Raw genomic sequence first — 15,261 nt, forward strand, 5'->3', positions numbered from 1 at the left:
CTCTCATAATTTCTTTCCCATTCTATCAATGGATTTGAATGAATTTCTTCTCTTCTCTTTGCCTCAAGTTCGGTCTTTAGATGGATGATTGCTTCTCTTATTGAATTTGGATCTCTCTTTTCAAGTTTCTTTGATAGTTCCCCTTTTAGGAATTCATTTTCATCTTCTAACATTTCACAAATATTTTACTTATCTTACTTATATTTTAGTTGTTTTATCATAGTTTCTTTAGTTCTTTTTTCTTCTTTTAACTAAACCTTTTGGATATTGATTTAATCTTTACTAGAAAATTTATTTTCTCTTTCAATATTTAGAAATTGTTAATTCAATCTCCTGTTCTTTATTTTATCTTCCTTAGTTCATCTAGAACACTAATAAGTTCTCCTTCAAGGTTAACTCCACATTTCCCTTATTCTTTAGAGTCTAACTTATCTTTGTATATATTTATAGTTTTTGTGGCCATAAGCAAGCATTCATCTAATTCTTCTTTGGATGTCCATTCATCGATATCTTTTTATGAGAAACTATCTTCTTTAGAATATAATTTTTTCTTCTTATGTTATTTTCCTTTCTTGTATTTTTGATATTTACTTATATTATTACACGCTCTTTCCTTCTATTGATATTCTACTTTAGAATTAGGAAATTTTGAAGAAAAGTTTCCTATTCTACAATAGTTAAAACATTTGAGAGGTAACTTACCTTTATTCTCGCTAGATCCCCATTTCAACTTTCTCACAAATTGGGATCCTTGTAGATATAACTCATGAATTTGGAATTGATGAGCTTCCTTTGCTTTCTTTGATACTTTGAAGGAAACCTCCTTTATTTCTGGCCTTTATTTTCCAATCCTCATTTCATAGATTGTAAGAATTTTGTGTAATTCCTCCATTGTCAAATTTTTTAGTTCCTTCATCTCCTCAATGGCCAAGACCTTGGCATTGAATCTCATAGGAATAGATATTAATACCTTCTGAACACCAATTTCTTCAACAAAATTTTCATTAAGGCCCTTAATGGTATTTGCCACTTCATCAACTCTAAAGAAAAATGTTTCAATATTTTCATCCTCATTCATTTTTAGCCTTTCAAACCTCACTCTATGAGTTTGATTTTTTTTCCTTCGTTACCTTCTTGTATTCTTCATAGTTGCTTTCTATATCATACAAAATCTCCTTGGAAGAAGTATAGTGCATCACTTTCATGAAGTCAGATTGATCAAGACCGCACATAATGCATTCATTACCTTTAATTGTTTGTAAATTCCATTCTTCCATCTAGATTTGTTATAGGATTATTCTGAGTTTTGTATCCACATTCAACAAACACCAAAACATCAACACTATGATACATTAGATAAACACCCCTTCATACTTTCTAGAAAGTATAATTTGTCCCATTAGAGAGTGGAACTCTACTTGATAGGGTCCCATCTTGACTAACCATTTATTCCATTAAGATCTACATTTCAATGGTTATTCTATTCTTAAAGGAACCTACTGTGATACCAATTGTTGGTATTATCAATTATACTAAGAGAGGGTGTGAATCGATATAGTAAAATTTAAAAATTATTTTAAACATTTAATCACAAAACAATATGCCAATCACATCAATTAGTTGAACATAAGATATAAGTGGAAACCCATTGAGGAGAAAACCACAAAACTTCTTTTTTATATGATTTAAATAAATCACTAACCTATTATTCTAATCATAACATGCACCAATCTACACAAGACATCAATCCCCTTAGTTTTACAATCAAAAACTTGTTAGAGGCACCAACCTCCTTGGATTTGCAAGTACCAACTTGCTAGAGATACCGATCCCCTGAGATTTTCAAGTACCAACTCGTTGGAGACACCAATCCCTTGCGGATCTGCTGACCCAATTTATTCTATCCTGAAGATATTTGTTTCATCACATTTTCAAATTATATATGGAGGAACCTTCTTTAATTCTAACAAACTTTTTAATTTTTATCTTCTTCCTTTTAATTATTTTAGAAAAACAATATTTTATTTATAATTCAACAATTGTCTTCTCTCATGTTTCACAACACAACACTCTATTCTAAATGCTCCTTGGGAGCTTTGACCTTATGCTTATTAGCTTCACATACTTTGATCATGCATGTTAACTCATATATGCCATCATTATATCTTTGAGCTTTCATTTCATCTTATAGAAGATCAAATCTCTATATATCTCCTATCTCTTCACACAACTTGAACATTCACTCCACATTTTATTCTCTCCACATGCACAATGTTTAGTTCCTACATGTGTGGTTCCCTCATTCACACTTTCCAATGGTGCATTTTCTCCAAACACCACCACCACCTACACATCTATCCTTTAATAAAATGTTTCTATGTTTAGGTTTTCCACTCTCTAGTTTCAACTTCACGCCTTTTCCTACTTGGGAAGTTTCTTTTCTTTTAATGCTACACAATCATTTCTTGTAACCAAATCCCTGATAGAACCATAAACTATTATAGTTGTGACCTTTTTCAATGACCACTTCAACATTTAATGTCGTAAAACCAATGCACTAACAAATTTTGACCAACATCATTTTTTTGTGGAACTCAGGGCAAATAGAACTCTTCTAACCAAAAAATGTATCCATACTAAAATTTATAGTTTGATAAATAATTGACATGTAATTGTCCCATTACTTCAATAATTTTCCCTTTGAGATGATTCACCGCCTTTTAATTTCAAAAACTAATGCTCTAATTTCCTAAGACCCGATGTGGGACTCACAAGTGCTGTGAATATGGATTGTGCATAATATTTTTTCATCAAAGATAAACATGCCAAGATTATTTAACCTATAAAACTAGTCCTAAAATCAACCTTAAGGCCCTTGATTTTGTTGCATCATGTCATCATGGGTTGATTACTAGGTACCACCTTGCACTCCACATCGTCACTGACACATGTCTTGTTTGGCCCCTTTTTTTTCAAATTGATGGAGCATATGCTTACCACTGCATATAATTTGCTTACATAGAAGCCTTCCTTTCACATAGACTTTGCTTTTGCACAAAATTTTCTTCTACATAATCATTGCTTATGTAAAAACTTTACTTCCGCACAAGTTTTTCTTCATTCTTCAACTTGTTTCCTTCTACCTTCTTGGCCTTGAAATCCTTGACATCAATGACAACACTATCAACAAAGAATACTCTTGTAAGAATTGGTAAGACCTAAGCCTAGGAATTTGTGAAGTAAGGTTGTATATACCCCCCTTAAGTCCTAGTTTCATTTTTGAATTATTTAAGTGCATGTCATTAATATTTTGAAGTTATTTGAGCTAAAAAAAGTATTAAGAATTGTTTTATCTTGATTAGGGAATTTTATGATTTTTACCCTAGCGAGATAAACCATCTATTTTATGTAATTTTCATTTAGAATCTTGTAGCTTTTCACTTATTGCATATTGTTTTATTGTTGGGCTATAATTTCATTATGAATTCGAACACATGTGAGGAGGTGAACTAAACCCTAACGGCGGGCGAAGCTAGGTGCGACCATGGAGGCCGAGGACAGGGTTTTCCTGCAGCAATAGATCCGCAACGCGAAGACCAAACACTGTGCGACTTTGAACGCAGAGAAATAGGGATTTAATCGGTTGTGCTAACACGGATTGAAAGAAGAATGCAGTGTGCGCAGGGAGGCTGAGCGCTGAGCTTGTAGCAAGCATGTGGGTCCGCGTCTTTGAGGCTGCTATGACAGATATCTGTTTCGACTAATAATGGTGGACCCGGGAAGCGATGCTCATCGCGAGATGACTCGTGATTTTGAGACCATCGATATAGACCCAGCGCCAGAAGACCTTCTCACCTGCTGGGGTCTTGACGTTTCCGAGAAAAACCTAAATCATTTCTTCCCGAATAAAACAGTGTACCCTCGGTCTCCTGACAAGGCGGTGGGAGGAGGGAGTTTGGAGTCAGGAGCCCAAGAACAGGCATCTGTTATAAAACCTATATTGGAAGGGCTGACTACCATCATGACTAAAGCTCCAACTAATAAAGAAGAGGGAAGGGAGCCGATAGGTATCGGAAAAGAGGAGCAAGTGAGAAGATTGTCTCTTATTCCTGGGGCTGGGATAAAAAGGTCGGCTATGGAGGTGGAAGAAGAAAACAGAGATTATGTCACTAATAAATCTGAGCTGTATGAGGCAAAAAAGGCGGTTGATCCTGCTAATAAGAAGACAGGAATGGGAGAAACCAGGAAGGATGGCGGGGGAGGAAAGAGGAAAAAGATCAAACCCATCAGAATAAAGGAGGAGCGACCTAGCTGTGTGTTTGGAGTGGATATTATTATAGATCAGGCTATGGAAGCCTCGGAAACATTATTAGTTGGTAGAGTCCGAGGAAGAAAGTTCTCGGTAGGCTACATCAAGGACTGGATTCAGTTAGAATTGAAAGAACCACCAGAACAAATCAAAAATTTGGACAGAGGATAGTTTTGTGTTCGATTTGGACATAAGGAGCATGTTGACTGGGTGATGGGAAAAAAATGGAGCTTTGGAAAGAGGCCAATCCTTTTTAGAAGATGGACGCCCCTGTTTGACGCCCAGAAAGAAAAAGAGGTGGAGTCCCTAGTCTGGGTCAAACTTCCGGGCCTCCCTATGCAATTCTGGACCGACTCAGCCTTCACCTCTATTGGTAATACTCTGGGGAAGTTTCTCGACATTGATAGAACATACCTTTGAACTCATGAATGGGGAGTCGCCCGTATTCTGGTCAGCCTAAACCCCAGGGCGGGATTAGCTGACACTATGAACCTGAAATATCGAGGTCTGGAGTTTGTTCAAATCTTGGACTACGAAAACCTCCCTTTCAGATGCCATCGATGTCATCAATATGGTCATCTGGCCCGGGAATGTACTATTGGTCACCGTCGACGTCGAGGACAAAGGAGAAGCAGAAATACCTAGAAGGCAAGCTAGAAGGCGACCTTTCAAGAAACAGAGGCTCTGACCAAGGAAAGCGATCCTCTAGCATCTTCCCAGGTTTTGGTCCCGGAGTAAGGGAAGGCTAATTTCCAGGAACAACTGGGGTCTGCAGCAAATGAATACATCTCTTATCCGATGTTTTCCCGGGGACCCTCACTAGTTTTTGAAAAGGTAGGTGAGGCTCAGGCGAGTTTGTTTCTTTCCCCTCCCTCCTCTTTATGCCTTTCTAATGTTCTATCTCTGCCTTGTTGTGATGAGGTTGGTCCCTTAAGACAGCCCTCGAATGAATTGCTGGATCTGAGGACGGGCAAACCTCCTCTGATAGTGTTATTATGACCATTCCCTCCTCCCCACCGCCGACCTCTTTTCCCTTCGATGCTTCCTGTTCTGGCCCTCCTTCTGTTCGGAGTCCTGAGCCCCCATATAACCTCAGACCTTTGGCCAATAGAAAAGGAAAAGGGCTCACTATGAGTGGATTGGAGCTGGACATGGAGTCTTCAGGACTGAGGAACAAAAGAGGAAGGAAAACTAATCTGTCGAAGGCTGTCATTGACATTGCAGACGAGAAGTAGATGTCTCTTCCAGGGGTGCTTAGAGCAAAGCGGACACCCTCTGTGAGTTTAAGATGATCATCTTATCCTACAACTGCAGGGGTCTATGTAGCCAACCCAAAAAGCTAGCTTTGAAGGAATTAGTCAGGTCCAATAAACCTGATATTGTTTTACTCCAAGAGACTCTGAGAAAAGGGGAAGAAGTTACAGGCTGTCTCGGTAAGCTCCTTCCGGGTTGGAGCTTTCATGTCATAGACGCCAATGGTCACTCGGGAGGGGTGGCATTGGGTTTCAATTCGAAGGTTCTTAGAGAGATCTCCTCTTGGGGATGGGAAAACGTTCTGGTTGTGGAACTATACTCCAACGAACTATGCATCCCCTTTCTCTTTATCAATGTTTATGGTCTTGTTATGGATCGGGAGAGGTTTTGGAACCCCTTCTTTGCTAAGTCGTTTATGGCGCACCCAAATCTTGTAATCGGCGGAGACCTTAACTTTTCTCTGGGGATGACAGAGTCTTGGGGGGTCAGAGCAAGAGCAGACCCTCTCACTGACTTCTTTATAAATAAACTGGCCTCCTCTCCTCTGGTGGATGTCACTCTGCTTAAGATGCGTCCGTCGTGGAGGAATCGAAGAATAGGAGAAGAATGGGTAGGGAAGAAGCTTGACAGATTCCTTATTTGTGATTCGTTGTCTGAAAAGCTACAGGCCTTCAGACACTGGGTTGGGGAAGGCGGTCTCTCGGACCATCTCCCTGTTTTCCTCGAAGTGAAGGGCGCCTTCTCTAAACCGGGCACTCCGTTCAAATTTAATGCTTCCTGGCTACTGGACGCATCCTATATTAGCCTTTTCCACAACACTTGGAATAATGCTAATCTCAGCGAAGATGAGAGTCGTAGCAAGGCTTTCATGGAAAATCTAACAAGGATGAAGGCCGCCTCCAAGCATTGGGCCCTCCAGAAGAAACTGAATGAAGAAAAAACACTGGAAAATGTCAATTCAGAGATAGCCCTTCTTGAAGATCCAGGAGGTATTGGTTATAGAACTGAAGAGTCTCGGGCCAGACTCAAAGATCTGGAGTTGGAAAGGAAGCGGATTCTTCAGGCCAGGGAAGAGAGTTGGCGCTTAAAAAGTAGAGCGATCTGGTTGCAGGCAGGGGACGACAACACCAAGTTTTTCCAGAACTATGCAAAAGGAAGGAAAAATTCTAATACTATATGGGAATTGAAAAAAGCCAATGGTGATAGGGCTCGTTCTTTTGAAGAGTTAGCTTCTCTAGGGAACTCCTATTTCAAGAACCTCTTTAAAGAGCTAGAGGAAGCATCTATTGCTGAAGTGATAAGAGTTGCTCAGTACTTCCCTAGGTTCATAGAGGAGGAAGGAAATGAATCCATCATGGCTCCCGTTTCTATGGAAGAGGTAGAAGATATTCTCAATTCCATGCAAAAGGACAAAAGCCCCGGCCCAGACGGTTGGACTGTCGAATTCTTCCAACACTTCTTTGAATTCATAGGTGACGAGCTTGTGGCAGTTGTAGAAGAGTCCAGGCGCACCGGATCAATTTTCCATCCCTTCAACTCCACATTTCTTGCTCTTATCCCCAAATGTGACCTCCCGGGCTCTTTTGTAGATTTCAGACCCATATCCCTGTGTACCTGTGTTTACAAAATCATAGCTAAAGTCATTACCTCCAGATTAAAACCTTTTCTCTCCAGAAATATTTCCCCTGAGCAATTTGGCTTCCTCGATGGCAAAAAAATTCATGAAGCGGTTGGAGTTGCTCAAGAAACTCTTCATAGTCTAAAAATCGAGAAAAAAAAAGGAGTAGTAGTGAAAATCGATTTGTCAAAGGCTTTTGACAGAATCAGCTGGCTGTACCTCAGGCTTCTGCTAACTCATCTGGGTTTCACGTATGATTTTGTGAAATGGATTATGAGCTGTATTTCTTCCTCCTCCATAGCTGTTTTGATTAATGGAGCAGATTCCAATTTTTTCAGTCTTGAACGCGGTCTGCGTCAAGGCTGTTCGCTCTCTCCCCTTTTGTTTTTGCTGGCTGCAGAGGGCATCAACCTTATGATTCATGATGCTAAAAGACAAGGGACTCTCAAAGGCATTGAAGCACCTGAAAATCTCTGGGTTACCCATCTCCTATTCGTGGACGGCATAATTTTGTTCAGTAATGGTAGCCTGGAGGATTGTAAGACGCTCAAAAGGATCATGGACCTTTTCCTGAAGGCGACAGGACTTTGTATAAATGAGAAAAAATCATCTCTTACGTGTACAGGTTTTTCCAAAGAAATGGTGCATAACGTGAAGATGGTCTTAAAATTCGACGTAAAAGCGCTGGAGGATACCTTCAAATATTTGGGCTTTCTCCTCAAATCGGACAACTACAGGAACAAATATTGGACCTGGATTCTTGCTAAAATCGAATCCAAGCTGAAACATTGGAGTTTCAGATGGCTTTCCAGGGTAGGAAGGTTTGTGTTAATATAATCTATGCTTATGGCTGTTCCAGTCTATTGGGCTTGCCTGACTTGGGTTCCCAAAGGAGTCCTATCCCAAATTGATAAACCTTGCAGTAGGTTTCTGTGGGCAGGGTCCAAGATAGAAAAGGTCACCCCGTGGATCGCCTGGGAAAAAGTGGCTCATCCTAAAGAGTGGGGAGGCTGGGGGATAAAAAATATTCAATGCTTCTCCCAATCACTTGCAGCCAAACTCGCTTGGAGGCTTATTTCTTTTGACAATTTGTGGACTACTGTTACAAAGAGAAAATACATTGACCCACTATCAACGATAGATTGGATTAGATTGCCATCAAAGTCCTGCAAACACTCCTCGGTGGTTTGGAAAGCAGTGGTTGCCTCTGTCAATATTATTGAAAAGGGATTGGCTTGGAGCGTGGGGGATGGCACTCAAATAAGGCTGGGTAGAGACCCCTGGATTGGCTGTTCAGAGCGGTTTTCACTATCCCAGGGGTTGGTTGCGGTGTTAAAAGAGAAGGGTTGATTCACATTAAACTAGGTGGCCGATCCCCGGACTTCTTCCATATGGAGCCAAGGGTGGATGCAAGGAATAGATCTACAACTGGATGAAGAAAGGCTAGAGGAATGGGATTCGTACAGGAAAGACCTCCTTAATTCTTCAGTCAAGCTCTCAGACGCTCCATATGAACTTCGGTGGGTCTTTGCTCAAAATGGAATCTACTCTCCAAAGATGGGGTACAAATGGATGATGACCCAGAAAGGGTGGGAAAATCCGGCTTGGTGGGCCAAACCTCTATGGAAGTTAAAAGGTCCAGCGAAAACCAGACTTTTCTTTTGGTGTGTCCTGCATCAGAAAGTCCCTACCTGGGATTTTCTTCAAAGACGGGGTAGGATTGGCCCAGGATGGTGTCCTCTTTGCAAAGATAGTATCGAATCAGTTCATCACCTGTTCCTATCCTGCCCTTTCAATTCTAGTCTTTGGGCTGAAACATTAAGGTTAATCAAAATCCCTTATAGGTGGGAAGGGCAAGGGATTTTGGAAGCTTGGCAGAAGTGGTGGAAAGAAGCTTCAAATGACAGAGAGAGATACATCCCGCTCCTCATCACTTGGGGGACGTGGCTGGCTAGGAACCAGGTCATCTTCAAGGACTCCGTCTTCCTGATCGAAATATTGGCTACTGAAGGAGCTGCTATATTCGATAGTATCCCAGTTCTGCAGATTACTCCTTCTCCCAGGTTGGTTCGGCAAGAAACTATAAGATCTTCAATCCCATGGGCTTATTATGATGGAGCCTCAGACATAAATGGTCGTTGTGGGGCTGGTTCAATAATTCATCTTTCAAAGGAAAAGAATGTTAAGGCTTCGGTCGGCCTTGGCCAAGGATCCAATAATTTTGCGGAATTAAAAGCCCTCCACCTTATTCTTTGTTGGCTTGTTCGGAGGAATGTGCAAGAAGTTCAGATTTTCGGGGACTCTTTAAACACTGTGCGATGGTTCAATGGGACGCAATTATGCAACAATTTCATCCTGCTTCCCTTGCTTAGAGAAGTTACTCGACTTAAAAATCTTTTCACGGAGATCTCCCTTAGTCACATCTACAGGGAAAGAAATTATGAAGCCGATCATCTCTCCAAAGAAGTTGTTGATCAAATCATGGGGTCGTGGACTATTTTGGAAGAAGAGAATGGGGCGGTTCAACCTCTCGAACAACCCACTTTCGCTTAGTTATCTTTTCTCAGAATCTATCTCCTGTGCTCTGTAAATATTTGTCTTGCTACATTTGATTTTTCTTTTCCGTTTCACTGCTTCTCCTCAGGTCTCTCGAGCTGCTTTCCTTGTAAAAGGAGGCTCGTTTCGACCTGATCTTTATTTCACTCTCCTATTTCTCTAGAATCCTGATCGTGTCTACGCAGGATTCTCTCTTGGAAGATGTATGCTCCTCTTTTGTGCGGAATCTCTGTCTCTGCACAAACTTTTATTTTGACTGTCTGCCTTCCTTTCGGCTCAAGGGAAGTGTGCTTTTCTCTTAGACGGGTTTTCTGCCTCACCTCTGCTGGTTTTTTTGGTGCGTGACTTTCCCATTTTGAATGCTTACTTGTCACTCATATGGGATTATTGCGCTGGCTCATTGCCTTCCGGGTGAGCGTGTCTGCGTTGGTTTCTTTCTCAACCAGCCGAGACTTCTTTCTTTTCCCTGTCTCATGGCAAAGAATGAGTCCTTATACAATGCCTCGCATATGCTTTGTAACTAACTATTATTTTTTAATATATGGTTTGATTTTTTCTGTGGAAAATAAAAAAAAAAAATAATAATAATAATAATAATAATAATAATAATAATAATAATTCATTATGAATTCATTTCCCAAGGAAAATTACCCAAGGATATTTCTTCCTAGTGTGTTTCCATACTTCTAGGTTACTTGTAAAACATTCAAAATCTAATATTTTCTATGTTTCTTGTAATTTTACAAATGTAGAAGTATAATCTTGTCAAAAATCATACTGCAAAATCAATTGGTAATTAAAATAAACTCATTTTACTTTATTTATATTCCTTTTCCTCACTCTTCAACAATAAAGGTAATCATTTATTATGGAATTTGAGTAGGTCTTCAAGTGTCAGTTTTTATTTTTTGTTATACCTAAACATACATAATATTTAGCACTTGTTTAATTAACTCATAACCTTCATCATACATAAATGTTTCTAGGCACTAATATTTTAAATTGTTGTTGAAGTGTGTTTATATTGAGAGACCTCTAATGAATTTCTAAGAGTTGGCCTAAACTGAGAAGAGATCATGTTGAGGTGAAAAATAAGCATATATCTTATGTTCTTACCCCCTAGCACCTGTACCATAACCTTTCCAAGGCTACTAATCTAAGAGGTAACAATTAGAAAATTATGCTTGCATAAGGGCAAACTAACCCTTTTTACAAGTTCCCAATTAAAGAAAACTCTATGTTGTAAGGAGGGTTGGCCAACCCTTCCCCAAATTACCCTCAATAGGAATACTATGTTGGAAAAAGACTCAACCAAACATTCCTTGGGGTTCCTTCAATGGGAAAACTATTAAAGAAGAATTAGTGGTTGACCATTCCTTAGCATCCCCTTGATGACAAAATTATTATAGAGAAAGTGTTAGTTTATCATTCCAAAGACTTCCCATTAATAATTTTATTATGATCAAGGAAGGGTTCATATGATTACCCTTCCTTAGGATCCCATTACTAAGAATACTATACTCAAGGAAGGGTTGATTGTCCTTTCTCTATGATCAACCTTAATAAGTATATCATGCTTAAGGAAGGATTAGTAAGCCCTTCAATAAGCTCCCTCCCAATGATAATACTATGCTAGATAAAGGGTTATTTAACCCTTCCTAAGACCCCTTTGAGGAGAATATTATGATGGAGTAAAAACAACCAACCCTTTCTTGGGATCCCCATATAAGAATAGTATTATCAAGGAAGGGTTGGTAAACCCTTTTCTTGACTCAGTCTTGATGAGAATTTTATTTTGGATTAAAGGTATGATTCACCCTTAATTCCTTAACTGACCGTCAATGAGAATATATGTTGGAGGAAGAATGAACAAGCCCTTCCTTAGAATTTTATCAACTATAACACTATGATGGAAGAAGGGTAGGTTGAACCTTCACTAGGATTCCCTCCATGAGAATAAATTTCATGCGGAAGGCTTGATTGACTCTTCACTAGGAACACCATTGTTGAGAATTATATGCTAGATGAAGGGTCAGTTGCCTCTTCCTTTCACTCATCCTCAATAAGAAGTTTAAATTGGAGGAAGAGTTGTTTAATCCTTCCTTAGGTACCCCCTTAATGAAAAGGATATGATGTATGAAGAGTTGACCAACCCTTCCCCTACTCACCCTTAGTTGGAATATTATGCTAGAGTAAGGGTTGATTTACCCCTACCCACACTAACTTCTATAAGAATCCCAATCTTGTAGAAGGGTCAACTAACCCTTACACAAGATTCCCCTTGATGAGAAATATATGTTAGAGGAAGGGTTAGTTGATAATTCCTCTATCTCTCACTTTATGGTAATATTATGTTATAGGAATGGTTGACCTGCCCTCCTTATCCCCCCATGACAAGAATACTAATTTGGAGAGAGATTTAATCAAGCCTTCCCTATGATCACCTCAATGGGATTATAGTGCTAGAGAAAGGACCAATCAACCATTCATACCTTGAGCTCCCTTCAATGAGAAAATTAATATAAGGGAAGTTTCATATAACTATTCCATAGGCCCCCCTTAATCATAATACCATTCTTGAGGAAGGGTTGATTGATGTTTTCTTGGTCTCCCCCTAAATAATATTTCTATGTTTGATGAAGGGTTGACTAAACCTTTTATTATCTTACCCTTTATGGGAATACTATTCTAAAGGAATGTTTGACTTAAATTTCCTTGGGATTCCCCCACTTGAATATTATGATGGAGGAAAGGTTTATTACCCTTTCATTTTCTTCCCCTCAAGTGAATAACATCCTTGAGTAAGGGTTAATTGACCTTTTCTTCAACATCTCCTTGATGAGAATTTTACTCTAGAGAAAGATTTAGATAACCCTTACTCTATCTCACCCACAATGGAAATTTTATTCTATAGAAAGGGTTGAATGACCTTTACTTGACCTCCCTGATGAAAATTTTATGATAGATAAAGGATAACCAACCTTCACTATAACTCACCCTAAATGAGAATAATATGTTGGATTAATGGTATGTGGATCCTTCCATAAGCCTCTTCAATGAGAATAATCTTATAGAGGAAGGATTGGTCAACCCTTCCATATGATCCACTTCAATGAGAATATATGATAGAGGAAGGGCCAATTGGCCTTTCCTTGAACCATCATTCCTTGGAAATAATACAATAGAGGAATGGTCAATTGACTCTTCATTATGCCTGCATACAACAAGAATACTAATATATAAGAAGAGTATTATGCCTCTTCCTTGGGATCATCCTTAATTGTGATATGTTTCTAGAGAAATGGTTGAATAACCCTTCCCCCAATCCCTAGGCTCCGCTCAATAGGAAAATTAGTATAAAGGAAATTTCAGTTGACCTTTTTGGGTTCCCCTTAACAAGAAAACTATGATCAAGGGATTGATTGACCCTTTTATGGAATCCTCACTAATGTGAATACTATGTTGGAGGAAGGGTTGAATGAATTTCCCCAAGATCTCCCTCAATAATAATACTAATATAGAGGAAGAGGTAATCTATGGAAGGTTTGGTTGAACCTTCATTGTGATCCCTCTCAATGATGATAAAATCCTTGGGATAGTAAAATATTCTATGACATGTGTTTATATAAATGTTATGAATAATAATTTTTTGGTGGTGACATCACTTTGACATTAACCAACCTCAAAATGAGTTCCATTGAACCAAATTCAGTGCTTTAAAGTAGTCAAAAACTTGTTTTTATAAATAAATTATGCTTAGTGAGAATTTGTTTGATCTTGTCAAAATAAAGGAAATTTACATGCTTTTATCAAGTCTCAAAGCCTTTCCCAACAATAACTACCCTGCAAATTATAAAATCATCATTTCATGTTTTATGTTTCTCCTGAAATAGTTGGTCATGGAACCAAAGTGGAATTAACCAAATCTCTAGATATTTGAATCCTTAAAATATCCATAATAAACTTAAAATTCCTAATTCATGTGTTTTTTTGTCAACTAATCCACAAGGGGATTTGAAGAGTGTATAATTCATGTTGGTAACTATATTTTCATAACAAAAGTCACAAGCCATATTACATATTCTCTACAAATTAACACTCTATAAGGTCAATATCATCAAAGTTTCATAACTTGTATTTTGCATCAAAACTGCGAGTGAAGGTAATTCCCACATTTACATGTTGTTTCTTACAAGTGAAGACATTGATCCATAAGTAGGTATTGGCTTACACATACAAGATTTGTGTTTTCTTAGATGTAGGTTGATTTAAATAGTTAATGGTTGAAATTAGGAATAATTAAGTGAAGAACATAAATGAAAAGAAACCCAAAAACAACAAAATTTCCTCCACAAATTGGATCAATGAATCTTAAGTAGAGTGTGCCACCAAATTCAATAGAATGCTACATTCTATATAACATTCTTAGCACTATGTTGCTTAATTAATTTAATAGGAAAGAACTTTAGAAAGTAGTGAAAAAAAAATGTCATACTAGCTACAAGTCCACAGATGTCCCCAAATAAATGGCACTATACTAGCACTCATAGTAACTCTTGTAGGTGTGAACAAGATTAACAACGTAATGAGAACTATACCGAGTTCTCATTATTTTAGAGGTCATAACAAAACATCCAATTTTGAAAAGTGTTGATGTAGCATCAACCTTTTTTAGGGCATATTTTTGACACTTTAAATTATCTTATGTATGAACAATTTTTTTTAGATGTTAGTGATTTTCATGTTGATTTCAAAAGATGTTGATGCAACATCAACCCATTTTTTGCGGGGTCTTATGTTTGACACTTTAAATTTTTTAATGTATTAAGTGTGGATAATTTTTTTAAATGTTAGGGGTGGCAAGAGGGGGAGGGATATTAATAAATCCTAAAGGAAATATCATGGAAAAATTCTAATAATCATGCTTAAATGCATGGGATCCTCCTAGTAGTATTTCTTGCTTAGAATGAGACATCAAAGGCATTATTATTTTGGGAGATTCTTTCATAGTTATTCAATACTTGAGAACTGAATCTCTCCCAAAAGATAAAACCTTAAGTCTTTTAACCAAATATAAATAATCCTTCTCTCTTTTTCCAACACTTATTTTTCCACATCCTTAGAAACCTTTACTCCAAAACTGATTTTAAAGCCAACAAATCTTGTCTTCTACTCAAAGGGAAAACCAAAATTAATGATTTAATTGGGTATGTTTTAATCCCCTAATGGAATTCATGAATAACCCCCTTACGTCTCCCTTTCCTATGCTTCTCCCCTTGGCACACTTGTTCCATCTCCCTTACCCCTCCCTTCCCTCTTGCCTCGAATATGGAAAATACATTGATATTGGTTCTCTCCCCTATCTCTATCATGGTGGTTCCTTGTTAGTTATGCCTGGCTGAAACTGGCCACTTGCTCCATGTGAGCCTTAAATTCACTTGCATGGAATAAACCCTCAAACAATCTTGATCCTACAAACAATTATGGTAGCAACTATTTGTATCTTCTCATAATGATTTCTTTT

This window comes from Pinus tabuliformis, chromosome X (assembly GCF_031772625.1).
Source record: "Pinus tabuliformis cultivar Carrire ecotype Pingquan chromosome X, CPIR1, whole genome shotgun sequence".
In the NCBI taxonomy this organism is placed as follows: Eukaryota; Viridiplantae; Streptophyta; class Pinopsida; order Pinales; family Pinaceae; genus Pinus; species Pinus tabuliformis.